Consider the following 19,992-nt stretch of genomic DNA (forward strand, 5'->3'; position numbering starts at 1 on the left):
GAATTCTCGCCTAGCCTCCTGTCCTTTCCTGTCCAGCACTCACCTCCATTTGTAATGATCCATGCCTGGGAGTATTTGTTTAGTGCTCACTTCCGTGACACTGTGGAAGACAGGCTCAGTCTCCCTCACTAACCTGTGACCTGGGTCAGTTTTGCTCCAGAGGGGATCCTTACGGCACAGCAGCGTACCTGTATATAGTAAGTACTCATGGTATTGCTCAAGACCAAGATCACTGAATGAGTCCTTCTAAGGTGGCCAGATCTTCTGTGGCAGGCCTGTGAAAATAGGCCAGGATGGGTTCAGTTGCTCCGATTCAAAGTCCTACCTTTGTCCTTTCTCATCAGATGAATGACCATCACTAGGTCATTCACCCTTTGTCGAGGGACAAGGTGTAGCAGAAAAGGGGGACAGAGGGACAGGAGACCTGGTTACTCTACATGCCTTTGAGCAAATCATTTATACTTCCTGGACCTCAATCTCTAATCTCCTGCTTTTAATGCAAGCCAGTAATTACTGACAAGTCTGAATCTGAAGGTTAACAGAATGATAAAATTCAACAAATATTTATTGGTAACCTTCATTTGTAAGTAGAAAGATAAAAGACTTTGTACATGGAGAAAACATGCTAATGCTGATTCTTAGTCTGCTTATAGAGAAGCCTGAAAATCCCTCTTAAAAATGTTGAAATACTTCAACTATGTGAACACACACAAAACAAATCTTCATATGGTTTCAAAGCCAAGGTTTTGTTCAGTACTGCCGTGGTTTGAATGTGTCCCCCAAAAAAAAACATGTTGGAAGTTTAACCCCCAGTGCAACAGTGTTGGAGGGGAGGTCCCCAAATGCCAGTGGGATCTAGACCCCAGCCAGTGTCCAGGCTCTTGACACCATCAAGAGAATGAATTCAAAGACCAGTTGGAAAATAGTGAAAGTACGATTTATTGCAAAGGGAAAAGTACACACTTAAGAAAAGGGAATATGGGTGTACTCGAGAGACTCACACGAAAGGGGGTTTGGGGCTGCTACCTTTACGGGTTTCTTTAACCAAGAGGTGGAATATTCATGATCATTCCTAGAAAAAGGAGGAGATTTCTCAGAACTGTGACACCACCTATTTTTACACCAAATATGGGTGTTCTCCGAAGTGTCATGATGCTAGTGGGGTGTGTGATTTAGTATGTTAATGAGCGTATAATGAGGTCCTAGGAGAAACCTAGGTCAAATCCAGTGCCATGCTGGGTTCAGTGGGTCTTAGCCAGCTTGGTCTACACTCTGTTTTTCACGGTCTTAGCCCATGGCCTCTGCAGCCATTTCAACAGTTTCCTTTTGCTAGTCATGTGAAATTGCTGCCCAAAATCTTCTATTATTCTGCAGCCACCTTGTATTATTCCTGTCTCAGGACCTAATGTGAGGTGTTTAGGTCATGAGGGCTCCACTCTTGTGAATGGATTAATGCTAATTATAAAAGGGCTTGAGGCTGGGAGTTTGATCTCTTGCTCTCTCTTCCTTTTTCCTGCCAGGGGATGGTACACCATGAAGGCCCTCAGCAATTGCTGGCACCTTGATATTGGACTTCTCAGCCTCCAGAAACATGAGAAATACATTTCTTTTCTTTATAAATTACCCAGTCTGTGCTATTAGGTTATAGCAACACAAAATGAACTGAGACAAGTACCCATCTATTACTGTGTCTGAGCCCCTGGGTGGGTTTGGAACAGAGGTAAGTTAAGGTGCAGCCGCAAGGAGCTCACTGTGGACCAGGGAAGGAGACCCACATCTGAAATGGATGCCTCAATCTAATCACCAACTGCTAGGATAGAGTTATACACAGCATTTGGTTTATAATTAAGGTGATTTTAGAGAGAGGAGAATATTTTAGTTTACAAATCTCCTCTTTACTAAGACACACACACACAAAGAAACAACACACACATACACACGTTGAGAAGGGCCCAAATCATGACTGGCTAGGAGAGCAACAGCCTCTAGATGGTTTTTCCAGATTGTGAATTAAAGATCTGCTGGGTTGGCCAGGCATGGTGGCTCACGCCTGTAATCCTGGCACTTCAAGAGTCTGAGGAGGGCAGATGGCTTGAGCCCAGGATTTTGAGACCGGCCTGGGCAACATGGTGAAACCCTGTCTCTACAAAAAATATAAAAATTAGCTGGGCGTGGTGGGTGCGTGCCTGTGGTCCCAGCTACTTGGGAGGCTGAGGCAGGAAGATCACCTGAGCCCAGGGAGATCAAGGCTGCAGTGTGCCATCATCACACCACTGCACTCCAGCCTGGATGACAGAGTGAGACCTTGTCTCAAAAGAAAAAAAAAAAGATCTACTGAGTCTGTCTTCAGGGACAAGAGCACAGTTTCTCCTAGGATCTTCACACCTCCCTCAAAATGTGTACATTTTTACTGATTAAATAATTTAAAAATCCTTGGGATCGATTGACTTCATTTGGAAAACAGTAAAGCTAGCTCTCTGCCTAACCCAAATGCAAAAAAAAAAAAAAAAAAAAAAAAAAGGGCAGGGGAGGGGTGGGGGTGCTGGATGTAAGAATTTTACTATGATAAAAAGATGACAACAGTAATAGAAAATACTTGCCATATATATGAGTCAAAGATTAGATCCCAGGTATACAAAGAGCTCCCACAAATTGAATAGAAAAAAATGGGCAGACAGAAATATGACTCTAGGATATGAGCAGGTAATTTACTGAATAAGAAATGCAAATTGTCAATAAACATATGAAAAGATGCTCAACTTCACCGGTAGTCAGGGGAATGCAAATTAAATCTCAGTGAGATTAACATTTTTGGGTCTAGCAGATTGGCCCAAAGTACTGGCCAGCCTGGGGAGTGGGGGCAGGGGCCTCACATACACTGTTGGTGTGCCTGCCCCAAGAGGAAAAGCAATTCCACTCTTCATGATCCATCCTACGAGAAATAATAAGACAAACACATAAAAGCATATAAACAAGAATGTGTGTGGCTGCATCATTCTCAATAACAAAAATACTATAAGCAATCTAAATATCCATAACAAAAACAAATTAAACAGGAGAATGGTATCTAATATATCCATGCAGTGGAATTACATACACCCACTAAAAATAATGTGTTAGATCTATAGTTACAGACTTGGGAAATGTTCCTGAACATGAAGGAAAATAAGCAAGGTATAGGTCAATCTGTCTGGCATTTTGGATATATATGTACTTAGATATATCTGCATCAACCCCCCAGTAACAAATTGAGAAGAATGTGCACAAAGTTGCTAACAGGTGTTTACTTCGAAGAAGACAATCAGTCAGGTGGAGGGAGAAACTTTCTTCTTGATATAACTTTTATGTATTTTATTTTTTTGAGACAGTTTCGCCCTATCATCCAGGCTGGAGTGCAGTGGCGTGATCCCGGCTCACTGCAACCTCTGCCTCCCGGGTTCAAGTGATTCTTGTGCCTCAGCCTCCCCAGTAGCTGAGATTATAGGCACCCGCCACTATGCCTAATTAATTTTTTTTTTTTTTTTTTTGAGATGGGGTCTCGCCTTATTGCCCGGGCTGGAGTGCAATGGCACAGTCTCGGCTCACTGCAGCCTCCACCTCCCTGGTTCAAGTGATTCTCCTGCCTCAGCCTCCCTGGTAGCTGGAATTACAGGCACATGCCACCACACCAGGCTGATTTTTGTATTTTTAGTAGAGACAGGGTTTCACCGTGTTGGCCAGGCTGGTTTCGAGCCCCTGACCTCAAGTGATCCACCCACCTCAGCCTCCCAAAGTGCTAGGATTACAGGCGTGAGCCACTGTGCCTGGCCTATAACTTTTTTTTTTTTTTTTAAAGCAATGGGGTTATGAACAAATTTAATTTCTTTGTTTTTGTTATTTTTCAAAAATAATTTTGTTACTTTTCAGTAAAGTTAATCATTTCAAGTGATGTAAGGGACCCTTTTGTGAAGCCTAAAGTCACCCCCAAATTTCTCCTTTGTTTCCCAGGCCGGTTGGCATTTTTCCCACCAAACTGCTATTGAACTGAGTCAGCTGAGAGTGGGTTCAAAGAGACCAAGATGGACCAAAACGGGCACTGCTTTAATTAAGATTAGAATCATGCCCATCAAAGCCATTCAACGTATATGATGTTGGATGTGCCCAAGGCAAAATGCATAGTTTTTTGACATCTGAGGCTGGAGGAGAGTTTGAGATCCACCGTTGAGAGAGTTTTGGAGGTGGGAAGTTTTATTTGTAATAGCATAATTAGGTTTAAAACAAAAATTATCTTCATTTAATGCCAGTAATTTGATTACTGATTTAGAAAATCGAAGTGTCCAGCAGACCCTGGACTGCCCTCAGAGACTAGTTTTGCATCCTTAGAGGCAACTCAAAGACCCCTTCCACCGTGAAGACTTCCCTCCAGCTTCATGCATTACGCAGACTTGAGAGAGGGCTAAGATGGAGTGAGTCAAAATGCACTGCAAACCATGAAGAGCTACGGGGAATGAACGGTGATACTGCTGCTGTGGAGTTGGAATTCTCATTTCCCTTAGTTTCCTTATGCTAAAAGTCAAAATGGGAAAGATGTCCCTGGAGGCAGCTGCTCAGGGCCAGGCTCCACAGGTATGGGGTTTGGGGAGAAATAGGTTTCCCCTTGTGGGCCTCAAACTTGAATTTGTCAGTGCACTGGAATGGCTCACAATTAGGGGATCCTCATCTTAGTAGGAACCTGTAAGGGCTACAAGGAATTCTGATGCCAGATCTGGCCTTTGAGTCCATTTGGCGCTGCCCCTTGAAACAGGCAGGCTCTCTACGAAGGACAGGGGTCTCCTTTTTCTGGGATTACTTTCCAGACACAATGACGTGCTTTGGATGTGTCCAGATCACCTCGCGCTGTGCTGAAGTTTTCAGATCTTCTCCTCAGGTGATTACTTAGTAGATGGCTGATCTCACCCACTGATTCTTGCTGATTTCATTTTCCTATAATGCTGGATACATTCCTGTAGCCCCATGGACGGCCCGAGCTACCTCAATATCTGAGTGGAATCGCTAGAATCTGCCTGCTGGCCCTTTCAGTTTCCTTGGACTCAGATAACAATCACTGATAAATATCAGTGATTCTATCTGCTCATTTCCAGAAGCTGCTACTTCTGGCCTAGAAAGTCTTTTCCTTTCATTTCTGCTTATTCAAATTCTTTCCTCAAAGTTCAGCTGGAGACTGTCCTGGAAGGAATCTCGTCCTCCCTTCCCCTAACCCTACTCATTCTCTGCCCCAAATCTCCATTAATCTTATACTGCCTGCCGCCAACAAGGGGGTTCTTTTTAAATTTTTATTATTATTTTTAACTCTTGTCTCCCAGGCTGGAGCGCAGTGGTGCAGTCTCTGCTCACTGCAACCTCCGCCTCCCAGGTTCAAGCGATTCTCGTGCCTCAGCCTCCTGACTAGCTGGGATTACAGGTGCGTGCCACCACGCCTGGCTAATTTTTGTATTTTTAGCTTTCTCCATGTTGGACAGGCTTGTCTCGAACTCCTGACCTCAGGCGACCTCACGCCTCGGCCTCTCAAAGAGCTGGGATTACAGGCGTGAGCCACCGTGCCCGGCCATGGGGGTTCTTTATCAGATTCCTGTGTGTGTGTGCGACTCCCCTAACAGGATGAGCAGTTCCTGAGTGCAGGACCCTTTCCCATGCTGCCTTTCCATCTTCTACAGCATCCGGTGCAGCGAATGCCGGAAAGAACAGCTCTGACACCAGACATGCCAGCGAGTTCTGCTGTGTTGGATAGTCCAACTTTTCTGAGGCTTTATTTCTCCATCTTTCTTGCTTTCTTTTTTTTTTTTGAGAGAATCTCACTCTGTTGCCCAGGCTGGAGTGCAGTGGCACCATCTCGGCTCACTGCAACCCCCGCCTCCCGGGTTCAAGCGATTCTTGTGCCTTAGCATCGTAAGTAGCTGGGATTACAGGCTCGAGCCACCGTGCCCAGCTAATTTTTTTTTTTTTTTTTTTTTTTTTTTGTATTTTTAGTAGAAAAGGGGCTTCACCATGTTGGCTTGGCTGGTCTCAAACTCCTGGCCTCAAGTGATCCATCCGCCTCGGCCTCCCAAAGTGCTGAGATGACAGGCATGAGCCACCACACCCGGCCATTTTTTCATCTTTCTTTTAGTATCATGTGAGGATTACACAAAGTAGCCATCTGGCTTATCATGGATGTCCAGTAAACGTTCCCTCCCTTCCTTCTAGTCCCAGCCCTCCTGCAGGGGCTCCCTGTACCCCGCAGCAATAGACCATAGCATGTGTGTCCTGGGGGAGCCTGCAGAAAATGGCTCTTTGTTTTAATAGGACTGTTGAATCATTCTTTCTTCAACTGGAAATCTCTCTGGGCCACACCCCTTTACTCTTCTTGGCTTGTCCGTAATCAAGTAACTTTAGGCTTGAAAGAAGGTACTGCAGAGTCAAGGTAGTATAAGGTAGTCCTAGTAAGAACACAGGGTCACCCGGGGAGAGGACTGGAGTTCTTCAAGCTTAGAATTGTGTCTTACTTCTTGAGGAATTTTAGATCGGTCCATTAACTTCTCCTGGTTCATGAAATCGGAATAATGAGCCCTATCCCTGCTTTTATTCCATAAGGGAAAGATATCTGTAGGGCAGTGGGCTTAGATTCAGAAATGAAGTTTGATAACCTGGTTCTATTATTTCTATATGATCTTGGGCATGTCCATTTCCAACAGCCTCAGTTTTCTTACCTACGAATAGGGATAATAATATTCTTCTTACTGCCACAGAGAAGATAGGAAATCTACAATCAAAATGGGGCCATGTATGTTACCTTGCTGTATATTATGAGCTCTAAGAAATTGTGGAGGAAAAAGGCTTTATTCTGTGGGGCAGGGACTTGAAAAATGGTAAAACCTCTACACATGAACAGTGTGGGATCATGTATGGAGTTCCTAAAACAAGGCTGTTTGGGATGGACACGTTTGAATCCTCTTACAATGCTTATAATGGTCATATTTCCTGGTAAGTGGCATCAAATCCAAAAACCTGTCAAAGGGACAGATGGCATTCTTAGCACAAAAGAGGAAACCAATTAGAAGTTAAAATACAGAAAAATGTGAACTTGTAAATGCTAACAAATTGTTTCGATGTGGAGGACTGTGTTGTTTTCCCTGACACTGGCCAAGGAAGGTCTCTTTCTGGTCCAGCTATGTTCACAGGACACTGACTATTGAAGTCTGAAAGAAACCTTATGGACTCTCTCTCCTAACTGTCTTGATTTCAAGCTTGCATACCTAGCTCGAGTTGTTGGGCAGATGCTGCTGATTGCACCATGTCACTTTTACAGTGACAGACTGTGTCTTTGCAGCTCAGAAATGAGCTCTGAACAGTAGGCTTTAGGAAGCAATTTCTAAATACAAGCATTCATTTAGTCCATCAACAAACACTTGTATATGACTATATATAACTATAACTTCTGCTTGCAAGGCACTTATAAGCCACACAGAAAAATCCAATGAAACTTACTGTGTGCTACAATTAAGGATGGCCCAGAGGAAAGAGACTCCACCCCTCCCTGGGGGAGTGGAACGTGGTTTCACAGACTGGGAGGGACATTTGAGCTACAGGATGAGAAACAGTTTGCCCGGGACACAAGGGCGGATAGGATTGTATTAGTCAGGATGGGTGAGAGTATGCTGTAGTAACAAACAACCCTCAAATCACAGCGGCTTAATGCAACAAAGCCTTAGTTTTTGCTCTTGTTACACATTACAGCCTTCTTGTTAAAAGAGCAGCCCCTTGTGAAAGAGGGAAAACAGCCAGAAGGAACAAACCAAGTCAAGTATGCAGCTGTTACACTCTATGCTAAAACCCCCCAATGGATCAAGGTGGCCCCAGTTGGATAGAATGGTTTGTTTGGAGGGAAAAGACCAAGAGCATGGGGTAAGAAAGCTTCATAAACTGGAGGTGCTAAAAGTAAGTCTAGAGAAAAAAGCAGGGTCTTATTTTTGTTATTTGTTAAATAACCTTTTAAATACTAAGTCTTAATAGTGAAAATTTAATGGATTTTTATTATAATTATGATTTAGAGCAAACTGTTGAAGATATTCCTTTTTTTTTTTTTTTTTTTTTTTTTTGAGATGGAATCTTTCTCTGTCACCTAGGCTGGAGTGCAGTGGCACAATCTTGGCTCACAGCAACCTCCATCTCCCCTGTTCAAGTGATTCTTGTGCCTCAGCCTCCTGAGTAGCTGGGATTACAGGCATGCACCACCACACCCAGCTAATTTTTTTTTTTTTTTTTTTTTTTTTTTGTATTTTTAGTAAATATGGCATTTCACTAGGCTGGCCAGGCTAGTCTCACACTCCTGACCTTAAATGATCCTCTGGTCTGGGCCTCCCAAAGTGCTGGGATTACAGGTGTGAGCCACTGCTCCCAGCCTGTTGAAGATATTCTAATTAATCCTAAATTAGTCCTGCAAGTTGTTTCATGAAAAAAGTTTTCTATATTAAAATACACATAGGTTTAAATAAAAAACGAGAGAGAGAAGTCTTGAAGAGAATGGTGTCTGTAGCTACAGCTGATCGGAATGAAGTCGTTCAAGGATAGAAGCTTAGACTTCACTTCGAAATGCTTCCTCTGAACTGGCTGCCGTGGAGTCACCTGTGCCCCCAAGCACAATCTCCTCAAGGGCAATGGCAGCCATTACTAGGCCTTTTTATTTTTCATGATGCATAGTTGTACCTGTCACAAAGGAGGTGCTCAAAAAATATTTTGTGGAATGAATGGACAGATTTCTCTCTGTTCTCCCAAAACAAGGCTTATGTCTCTATGTACATAAGGAGAATGTCAGGGCTGGGTGCAGTGGCTCATGCCTGTAATCCCAGCACTTTGGGAGGCTGAGACAAGTGGATCACTTGAGGTCAGGAGTTCGAGACCAGCCTAACAAACGTGGTGAAACCCCATCTCTACTAAAAATACAAAAACTAGTGGGGCTTGGTGGTGGGTGCCTGTAATCTCAGCTACTATTTTATATATATATATATATATATATATATATATATATATATATATATATATATATAAAGAGAATGTCAGGACCAGCAATCCATAGAAAACTGAGACAGCAGACTTGTAGTTTTCAAACTTGCTTGCAGCTACAAAACTTTTTATTTAAAAAATGCTAACTAAATATCTTTTACACTAAGCTCAATTTTTTATTTTTTTAAAATTTTTTTGAGACGGAGTCTTGTTCTGTTGCCCAGGCTAGAGTGCAAGTGGCACCATCTCAGCTCACTGCAACCTCTGCCTCCTAGGTTCAAGCGATTCTTCTGCCTCAGCCTCCCGAGTAGCTGGGATTACAAGCACCTGCCACCATGCCCGGCTAATTTTGTATTTTTAGTAGAGATGGGATTTCACCATGTTGGCCAGGCTGATCTTGAACTCCTAACCTCAAGTGATCCATCTGCCTCGGCCTCCCAAAGTGCTGGGATTACAGATGTGAGCCACTGCGCCCAGCCTCTCTGGGGATCTTGAAGGGTTTCAAAACCAGACTGAAAGCCACACATTCAGATCAATCAGATCACACAAACAATAAAACCCCAGCACTTTCTCATGAAACCAGGAGAATGTTCTGGCTTTTGTCTCTTCCACCTGTGGAAATCAGCAGTTGTCTCTATTTTCCTTTGGGGATTGGAGTGTTTGGTTTCTCCATGAAGGAATGAAATGTTCACAAGAGCAAGAACATGTGGCTCTCCTGAGAAGAGGGCTGGAAGAAGCCACCAGCTCCAGTATCCTCAAAAGAGCACCTCGGCAGCTCCAGGGTCCGGGGTTCCTCCAGAGGCACAGATGAACTAAGCGGGGCTCCTAGGGCCTCGGGAAGGTGAGATCCCTGGCATGAGTCACCTTTTCTGCAGAATCTGCTTCAGATGCCTCCATCTGAGACTCATTTCTCACCATCCATGCTAGTGGCGGGGCTGGGGAGAATGGAGAGGATGTCCTGTAGGTCAGCGTCTCCCTTCTGGCTGACTGAAGACTCCTGACCCACTATAGTACCAGACAAGGGTGACAGCACCCTCTCTGTGAGGGCCCCAGAGAGAGGCTGACATGGGCTGTCAGTTCCTCTCAGCGTTGCTAATCTGAGTCAAAGATAGCCAGACCCCCAGGATCGGTCCCCACCCTCCGCCAGATGCTGTCCAGGGGAGCAAGGTGTGTCTGTCCCTCCTGAGCAGGTCCCCTGACTTTCCCTAGGATGATGGGCTAGGCTGCTTGATTTGCTTTCTAAACACCATTGTCCTGTGCCAGCCACTCCCAAAGCTGCATAGAAAGATGAGATTTCTTGGCCAGGCGCAGTGGCTCACGCCTGTAATCCCAGCACTTTGGAGGCCACGGTGGGCAGATCACCTGAGGTCGGGAGTTCAAGACCAGCCTGACCAACATGGGGAAACATCATCTCTACTAAAAATACAGAATTAGCCAGGCATGGTAGCACATGCCTGTAATCCCAGCTACTCAGGAGACTGAGGCAGGAGAATCATTTGAACTAAGGAGGTGGAGGTTGCAGTGAGCCGAGATTGCGCCATTGCACTCCAGCCTGGGCAACAAGAGTGAAACTTCATCTCAAAAAAAAAAAAAAAAAAAGAAAAAGAAAGATGAGATTTCTTGCCCTTTTCCTCATTTCATTCTATTTCATTATAACACGAGATCAGCCTTAGGTAATTCCAGACTGTCTGCCCACCTCTGAAACCATGAGGATGGATGAAAGAGATTTTCATTCTGTGAACTCCAGCACGAGTGAGTTCCCAGACTCCCTCTTCTGTACTCATGGAGACCCCAACTGCCTCAATTCCCAGCCAAGGAAGAGCTCCTGTAGCCCATACCACTCTTCAGGGCAGTGACATGCCCCAGCTGGGACAGAAGTCATGGTTGCCAGCCCAATGCGGGTCCCACTTTCCCGCATTCACTGATTTCTAACACAGTGCCGGCTACATCACAGGGAGTCACAAAACACTGTGGACTATTTAGCCCTTAAGCCAGAAGCCACAGAGCAGCATTCCTCTGAAATTGCAGAAGGAATCTCAGCTCTACTCGAGGCAGGAGGTCAGATGCCAAGGGCTGGCTTTGCTCCTTTTTATGGCTTACCCACTGGCCTAGAGCCTTAAAGAATCAAATTCCACCTTCCTCTACCTGACTCCCAACTCCTGTCCTTGCAGCGGCGTGTCAGCTTCTGTGAATCTCAGTTTCCTCCTCTTTAAAATGGGAATCGTGGGCACCTCTCTCCTTGCAGGACTGCAGCCATTGCCAAAAGCAAGGTAAGCGACAGAGCACCATGTCATTGTAGAGGTGGTTGTCAATACTACAAAAATGATTCCTGCTCATTCAGAATCCTCTAATTGTCTTATCTGGATTATCTCCCCACCTGCTGTCTGACCTCTGCCCTATTTTCGAGATGAAATAAACCTGAATTTTTCCGTTGTCATCCAAACTTTAGACTTGTGGACTTAGGGCAAACCTTACATTTCACTGACATTACTTCTTTTAAAACCCTTTTTTAAAAATTATTTATTTATTATTTATTTTTGAGACAGGGTCTCGCTGTGTCTCCCAGGCTGGAGTGCACTGGTGCGATCATAGCTCACTGAAGCCTCGACCTTCCCAGCTTAAGCGATCATTTCACCTCAGCCTCCTAAGTAGCTGGGAGTATTGGCGTGTGTCACTGCACCCAGCTATTTTTTTTTTTTTTTTTTTTTTTGTAGAGACAGGGTCTTGCTATGTTGCCTAGGCTGGTCTCAGACTCCTGACCTCAAAGGATCTTCTAGCCTTGGCCTTCCAAAGTGCTGGGATTACAGGTATGAGCCACTGCACTTGGCCAAAAGCCCTCTTTTAAAAACCCATCTTAGTGATACCTGGCGGTGGCTAGGTGCAGTGGCTCATGCCTGTAATCCCAGCACTTTGAGAGGCCAAGATGGGCGTATCACCTGAGGTCAGGAGTTCGAGACCAGCCTGGCCAACATGGTGAAACCCCATCTCTACTAAAAATACAAAAATTAGCCAGGAATGGTGGTGCATGCCTGTAATCCCAGCTACTCAGGAGGCAGGAGGATCGCTTGAACCTGGGAGGCAGAGGTTGCAGTGAGCAAAGATCACACCACTGTGCTCCAGCCTGGGCGACAAGAGTGAGACTCTGCCTGAAAAAAAAAAATAAATAATAATAATAATATTAATGCCTGGCTGTGAAGAGGACGGAGCTGGAGCTCATGTCTATCATATAGTGTCAGATGCAAAAGAAGTGGCAGAACGATGTGTATGGCATGAGTTCATTTTTGAAGGGAATACATCTTAACGTGCTTGTATAAGCATATCTGGAAGGTTGTACACCAAACTGTTTAGCAAAATTATTGGGGAATGGGACTGAGGATTGAAATGGAGAGATGGTGAAGAAATTTTCATTTGTTTTTCTATTGATGGTTTGAGTTTTTAAAATAACAATTGGGTGTCGTTACATTTTAATTTCACATTTTTAAACACTGACAGACACTTTAAACATATGGCCTTGAAATATTTTTTACTAGATTGTATATCTCTGTTCTTACTATTTAACTTTCTAAATAAATTAAATGAACATTCTCTCTTGTGTTTAAAATTAGGATCTACAAACCTGATCTTTCCATTTATTGAGTGCCTGCTATATCCCAGGCTGAAGAGAGGTGTTTTTGCACTTAATACTCACTCCAGCCTTGCAAGGTTAATTATTTTCATACCCACTTTACATCTGAGGAAACTGGGGCCCAAGGTCACACGGTTAATAAGTGGCACAGCTGGAATTCTAACACAGCACAACCTGACTCCAAAGTGCACATTTGTTTATGAAGGTTCCCTGATGCCGTCTTTAAGATTGCATTTAACCTCGTGCACATAATTAAATTTTTTTTATCAATACACACTCATGCATACAATTTGATTTTAAAATAAAATCTTTAATATTGTATAGTAATCTTCTTGGTGGTCCTGGGGGGTGCTCATCCACCCGAATGAGCAAAGCTTAGCTAAGACCTTAAGGTGTGCTGTCTTTTAAATAAATTATATCCAAGTGCAGCCACAAAAATTAACCAATCTATTCAGAAATCTTTTTAGAACAAATGTTTCTTTTTTTTTTTTTTTTTTTTGAGATGGAGTCTCACCCTGTCACCCAGGCTGGAGTGCAGTGGCATGATCTCAACTCACTGCAACCTCTGCCTCCTGGGTTCAAATGATTCTCCTGCTTCAGCCTCCTGAGTAGCTTGGATTACAGGTGCCCATCACCACGCCCAGCTAATTTTTTTTAATTTTTAGTAGAGATGGGGTTTCACCATCTTGGCCAGGCTGGTCTTGAACTCCTGACCTCGTGATCCACCCGCTTCGGCCTCCCAAAGTGCTGGGATTACAGGCGTGAGCCACCGCACCTGTCCTTAGAACAAAGATTCCTAAAATACTCTAAGTTTGTAGACTTATAACACCACCGTGTGAAATGAAGTCCTCTACATATCTCCCAAGAGCTTTACCCTAATATAATCACCGGGGAGGAGAGTATGATATCTCGTGAGCCTTTTGTTTTTCTCTCTTCAAGGAGTCAATTCTTGGAGGAATCTTCCTATGGGAAATGGAATTTTGCTGTTGCTCCAGAAAGTGAAATTTACAGCTGACAAGAGGAAACGACAGGGAACTCTATTCCAGTATGACATAAGAAAGAATTTGGTAGCAATTAGAACAAGCCAATAATGGAGGGGGCTGTCTTGTTAGGTACTGAGATCTCTGTCACTCACAGGATTGAAAAGAGACTAGTGAAGCATCTGACTTGCTATAGAAGGGATTTCTGTCTTAGATAGGAAGTTGGACTAAGTTATTTTAAATTCTGTTTCTTAACTATTTTTGTTTTGTTTTATTTTGTTTTGTTGAGATGGAGTCTTGCTCTGTTACCAAGTCTGGAGTGCAGTGGTGTGGTCTTGGCTCACTGTAGCCTCCACCTCCTGGGTTCAAGTGATTCTCCTGCCTCAACCTCCCAAGTAGCTGAACTACAGGTGCACACCACCACGCTCTGCTAATTTTTGCATTTTTAGTAGAGACGGGGTTTCACCATGTTGGCCAGGCTGGTCTCGAACTCCTGAACTTAGGTGATCTGCCTGCCTCAACCTCCCAAAGTGCTGGGATTACAGGTGTGAGCCAACGCGTCTGGCTCAACTGTATGTTTTGCATTTTTCTTTCTTTTTTTGAGACAGAGGCTTGTACCATTGCCCAAGCTGGAGTGCAGTGGTACAATTTAGGCTCACTGCAGCCTCCGCCTCCCAGGTTCAGGTGATTCTCCTGCCTCAGTCTCCCATATAGCTGGGATTACAGGCACATGCCACTACATCCGGCTAATGTTTGTATTTTTAGTAGAGATGGGGTTTCACCATGTTGGACAGGCTGCTATCGAACTCCTGACCTCAGGTGATCTGCTTGCCTCAGCCTCCCAAAGTGCTGGGATTACAGGCATGAGCCACCGTGCCTGGCCTTTCTTTCTTATTGATAGACTAGCATGTGGTCTTAAGGAAGATCATCCCTGAACTAATAAATGCTATGATCCAAATTAACCCCACAGTTATGGTATGGGTTATGAAACGGGTTCGTTTTTGAAAGTTTGGATTTTAAAGATCGTCAATCAATTGTTTAGTCCTAATTAATTTTTCCTGAGAACATCTGACATATTAACATAAGTACCAATTAAAATTGAATGTTGGTGTAATCACCATCTCAAATATTTGAACAATGTGATTATATAATATGTACCAACAAGGTTAAAAAAATACACTTAGAGAAGTAGATGTGAAGGAAAAGTAAGTATTGCTTCAGGGTTTGGAAAATGCAGTTTCTTATTCATCTGCCTCCCAGATTTCAAGATTCAAGACAAACTCTTGCCAGCCCCTCCTGCTGACTTCTGACAGCCCAGCACACCTAGGGAACTCTGAGCTGAGATATGCCCTCCAGGTGTCTGTGTCGATCATAATCAGACAAAGGATGTTCTGTGCTTTTCCTTAAAGTCAGTCTGCGTGAGGTCCTCCCAGTCACCTCCCAAGCTGGGCTGATGTGTTCACGTTAGGGGTTTCTCATTCAGCTCTGGGGTGTCAGCAACACCAAATCAAGACAGACTAGTTGAGAGCCTACTATGTGCCGACTGATACCTCACACATCTCTGTTTACACCCCCATCTTATTTCCTAGAAAGTCTGCACCCTTCTATTCAACACGGGCATAGCTTTCTGGAAATCCCAGAGATACACCACATCCAATGTGTTCCAAACAGAACTCATTATCTCTCCCCTGAAGACTACTCCTGCCAATGAATTGTCTCTTTCACTGGTACCCAGATCAGAAACCTGGCCTTTGGGCTGGCTGCCTTCTTTTTCTTCATCTTGCATTTTTGCAGTGGCCGTATTTTGTTATTTCTACTTCCATCCAAGCCTTATAGAAGGTGTCAGAGCCGGACGTGGTGGCTCACACCTGTAATCCCAGCACTTCGGGAGGCTGAGGTGGGTGGATCACCTGAGGTCAGGAGTTTGAGACCAGCCTGTCCAACATGGTGAAACTCCGTCTCTACTAAAAATATAAAAATTAGCCGGGCGTGGTGGCACATGCCTATAATCCCAGCTACTCTGGAGGCTGAGGCAGGATAATTGCTTGAACCCAGGAGGCAGAGATTGCAGTGAACTCAGAACGCACCATTACACTCCAGCCTGGGCAGCAGAGTGTAAAAAGAAAAAAAAGAAGGTGTCGGGATGTCTACACCCATTTTTCAAATACTAAGAACCTGCCACACAGTCAATGGAGAGTCACTGCTCCAATCTCCTGACATGCCTCTTTGCCCACCACTTCAGCCCCTGCCTCCAAGATCCAGCCCTTCCCAAGATCCAGCAATCAAATGGCTAATGTCTGGCACAAGAGGGGGCTTCCAGGAACTTGCTGCAACAAAAGGTCAGTTTTGTTTGGCTGGGGCCTGGCAGTCCCTTTCCTTACTAGGTGACCACTGCGCTCTGGGCCAGCTTCCTCATTGGACACAGTAGCACAGTGTCTAGGCCTACTGTACTTTTTTTTTTTTTTTTTTTTAAAGACGGGATCTCACTCTGTCACCCAGGCTGGAGTGCAGCAGCGTCATCTCAGCAACCTCTGCATCCCAGGTTCAAGCGATTCTCATGCCTCAGCCTCCTGAGTAGCTGGGATTATAGGCATGTGCCACTAAACCTGGCTAATTTTTGTATTTTTCAGTAGAGACGGGGTTTCACCATGTTGGCCAGGCTGGTCTCAAACTCCTGGCCTCAAGTGATCCGCCTGCCTAGGCCTCCCAAAGTGCTGGGATTACAGGCATGAGCCACTGTGCCCAGCCAACTATTAATCTTTCCTTAAAGGATGGGGTTCACAAGGGCAAAAGTGCGTCAGACCCAATGAAATCCCAGTGCATCCTGCTCTCAACTCCAAGCACTGCGCTCCTCCTTCTCGATGACCTCCTCCATCCACTTCCTTCCTCTTTTGCTCACTTTTCTTTTTCCATCCACATTTGTTGATCACCTACTGTGTGTGCCAGTTCTGAGGATTCAGAAACAAGGAGGCCCCACTCGCTGCCCCTGGATGCTTCCAGCCCAGAAGGCACGAAGATGAAGACATGCCCAACTGCAGTACCCTGTGGTCAATGCTACATAGGAGCCCAGGAGTGCCAGAGAGAGAGAGAGAGAGAGGCCTGCTCCAGCCATGCAGGGTGAGAGAGGCCTCCCCAAAGACATGATTTATGAACCCCAGGAGACAAGCACCCCAGTGCCCCTGCAGAACTCCCCTCACCCAGGATGGGAAGGCACAGCCCTGGGGATGCTTTGGGATTTGACATTCTCTTCTCAGCCCTGTCGATGTCCACACAGCTGAACCCAGCACTGTCTGAGATGGGTCCCCTTTTCCGATTTTAGAGGCCTAGTGAGGATTCACTCTTCATGGTATCAACCCGGGCTGTGAGAGTGTCTGGGTCCCTCGAGAGGACCAGCACTACTCACCTCAGAGGAGGCGGCCCCTGGCAGTGGAAGGGCCTACCTCCGGGGGAAGCAGGTGGAGGGGGTGCAGGCGACCACAGAACTCAGCCAGAGGCAGCTGTGTGTGCTTTGGTGCTCAAGGCTTCAGGGGTCCAAGGCTGCTGGGGTGGTCACCACGCTGGTGCTTAGACCTTAGCAGGAGGGAAGGCAGGGGTGAGGACACTTGACCAGATACGATGCTGGCTTGCTACCCCAGCAGCTCCCTGTTCTGCATCCCAAGGCAGCCTCCTTTATCTGTCTCCTCTTCTCCCCTCCACCCCACCCACACCATTGGCCCCAAAGGCTGGTCCTGCCCCAAGCATTTCCTATGTGTTCACACCTCTGAGCCTCTCCTTCTCCAGCTGTGATGTGTGACTTGGCCCTTGAAGCCCTCAAAGTTCTTCAGTGAAAGCCAACTGTATTCCTCCAGCTGGAATTACCTGTGACTTTCTCTGTATTCCCAAAATGTGCACAAAACTTATAAAGGTGTGTGGTGGCCCTTAGATATTTTGGTATAATTTAATTGCATGCATGTGTCTTGCTGCCTGGGTCAATTTCTTTGAGATCAGTGACTACATGTGACCTTTGCCTTCCCAGAGACCAGCACAGACCCATCAGTGAAGCCTGTTCTCAACAAATGCTTGTAAATGACTCACTCCTACTGGGGTCTAGAGGACGATGGATCCCAGATCAAGTTGCTTGTTGCCTCATTTGTCAAGTTCTGCCTGTACATCGGCTGTTCTTCCTTACGATAAATCTGAAGATCAGAAACACGGCGGAACAACAAGCACGCAGGACAAGTCCATCCTGCCCATAACACCCTAGAGCAGGCTCAAAGCAGGAAAACAGCATGAGTCACATTCAACAACAGACACACGGGGAGCCCTGCTCTCCCCTCTACCCTGAGGAGAAACAACAACACCTTCCCTGCCTGGGGAAACTCCTACTCATGCTATCCGTCTCAGGCAGCAGCTCCTCTGCGAAGCCATCTTCCACTCTCTCAGAAAGAGTCCATTGTTTCTTCCTCTGCGTTCTCTCTTGCCTCTATTAAGGTGTTCAGCAGATAGTATTGAAACGATCTCCTTGCCTATTTGGTATTTTCCACTATGGCAGACACATATGGGAATCAGTTGTGGGAGCACAATGGTTTAAAAGGAGGCAGACCACCAAACATCAGGAGAAGAGAAGTCAGGGTAGGGAAGGACCAGGAAACCTGTGCCCCATGAGCGGACTGAGGGTTGAGTTGGTCCCGGACATTGCTGTGTCTCGGTGTGATTACCAATAGCACCCATGTTCATTCTCAAAAGTGTCCTGGTTTAGTCCATCACATATATAATCACCCTCCATTTGAGAAATATGTAAAGAAGCCACAGGGATTTGACCCACGGGAGCCTTGGGGAGTCCATCACTGTCTTCAGTCATTCAGGGTGCAGCCGCATGTGCTGCGTGGCCTCAGGGGACCTGTGGGAGAGGATGATGTAACGAAAGCCTTTCCCCTAGTCTCTGTTTTGTTTACTGTTGGGCACCCAGGACTTGGCACCATTCCTGGAATATATTAATCTCTTGATAAATATTTGTGGGAGAGAGGAAGGAAGAGAGGGAGGAGGGGGGAAGAGGGTACAATCTGGCAAAGAGCTGATTGCATTGCAGGCCTTGTCCCCTCAGTGGGGGCACCCGCCAGAGGCTGAAAGACCCCTTGCTGGGGATGGCACAGATGGTGTATGGGCTGAATTGCACCCCCCTCCCCCGAAAAGGATATGTCCAAGTCCTGACCCCCAGTGCTTCAGAATGTGACTGTATTGGAAATCTGGCTGTTGCAGGTGTTAGTTGAGATGAGGTCATACTGCAGTAGGATAGGCTCCTAATCCAATATGACAGGTGTCCTTACAAAAAGACTGTCATGTGCAGACAGAGGCCTACAGGGAGAAGTCCACGTCTAGACAGGCAGAGGCTGGCATGATGCAGCTACAAGCCAGGGACTTCCAAGATTGCCAGAATACCACCAGAGTCTAGGAAGAGACAAGGAAGGATTGTCCCAGAGGTTTCAGAGGGAGTCTGCCAACACCTTGATTTCAGACTTCTAGCCTGCAGAACTGTGAGAATACATTTCTGTTGTTTAAGCCATCCGGTTTGTGGGGATTGTTTATGCCAGCCCTAGGAAACTAACACGGAAGGAATTCTGCCTTGGGTGGGAAGATGCATGAGATGGATGATCTCTGGACTCACTAGGCTTCCATCTCAGGGCCAAGCAGCAGTGATGGATTTGCCTCAGGCAGCCTTGCAGACCCACTGTGTGTCCATCGAACTCTGCACTGGTGGTCTGCACCCAGGGAGCCAAGCACAGGCTCATCTGAGCTAACTGCAGCACCAGCATCCTGAAACCTCCCTTCACCGTCCAGCCGGTCATGGGCTCAGGGCTCTTTGGCTCCTGGAACTTCAGAGTGATGGAAACTCACAAAGACACCCAAGTCCACCCCTCCCTCACACTGCCAGATTCCAGGCTCAGAGGCGTGGGGGATACCTGGACTCTTTCCCTGCTCTGTGCTCTTTCCGTGTTGTTACAAGAAATAACTCTGTGGTCTACTCATTGTTTTCCAGATAAGCCCCAACCTTCCCACCTGTAGGAATCCCCTTTGCCAGAAATTCCTCACCCCAGCCTCCTCCTCTCAGCCTGCCAAGACACACTAAGATAGGAGACCACTTCCTTCAGCTGATCTCCTGTCCAGGGGATCTCTGCTTCCCTCCATCCCCAACCCTGCCCTCCACGCAGAATCCTCTGGCCTCACTCCCAGGCAGTCCACCCTTACCTACCACTTGTCATGGGCTACTTTGCAGGGGGCTAATGACATCATCTTCTTTCACCTCTATTCTTGTTTCTGGTAGTCATTCCATCACCCACAGATATATATTGAGAACCTACCTTATTGCAGAAGTTAAATTGTCAATAAGAA

At 45.7% G+C, this 19,992-nt stretch overlaps 1 long non-coding RNA gene across 1 annotated transcript; it reads right to left on the reverse strand.

Moving 5' to 3' along the window:
• Nucleotides 1–2,681: 2,681 nt before the first annotated feature.
• LOC104004888 (uncharacterized) lies at nt 2,682–18,491 on the reverse strand. The gene is made up of 3 exons (XR_677957.4): nt 17,698–18,491; nt 17,064–17,193; nt 2,682–2,932 (listed from the first exon to the last, which is right to left on the reverse strand). It is a non-coding gene; the product is annotated as an uncharacterized LOC104004888 (long non-coding RNA).
• Between the last annotated feature and the right edge of the window lie 1,501 nt (nt 18,492–19,992).

The sequence above is a fragment of the Pan troglodytes genome, chromosome 12 (assembly GCF_028858775.2).
Source record: "Pan troglodytes isolate AG18354 chromosome 12, NHGRI_mPanTro3-v2.0_pri, whole genome shotgun sequence".
In the NCBI taxonomy this organism is placed as follows: Eukaryota; Metazoa; Chordata; class Mammalia; order Primates; family Hominidae; genus Pan; species Pan troglodytes.